A 264-nucleotide genomic window follows, 5' to 3' on the forward strand; every position below is an offset into this window, starting at 1 on the left:
CAGGAAAAAAATGGACTTTTCTTACTTGTGCTTCTGTTTACCATCCTGACTCTCTCGTTCTGGAAAACCATCAACATCTTCAGTCACTTGATTACCTTTAGGCTGCCATTCAGCAAGCCACTCATAAGGATATATGTGGTTGCCTGGAAAAAAAGGTTCTCTCTGATATAAGGACAAACTAATAAAAATCTATAAGAAACTTTGCATGATGGCTCTACTGGATATTATAAATGGTTATTACAGCTTTGAAGCATTTCAAATTTA

The 264-nt window shown here is 35.6% G+C and overlaps 1 protein-coding gene across 1 annotated transcript in view; it reads left to right on the plus strand.

The window, feature by feature from the left end:
- Positions 1–264, plus strand: part of LOC119591022 — a 9,619-nt gene that overhangs the window by 6,588 nt on the left and 2,767 nt on the right. The window lies entirely within an intron of this gene.

This window comes from Penaeus monodon, chromosome 28, assembly GCF_015228065.2.
Source record: "Penaeus monodon isolate SGIC_2016 chromosome 28, NSTDA_Pmon_1, whole genome shotgun sequence".
Taxonomy (NCBI): domain Eukaryota; kingdom Metazoa; phylum Arthropoda; class Malacostraca; order Decapoda; family Penaeidae; genus Penaeus; species Penaeus monodon.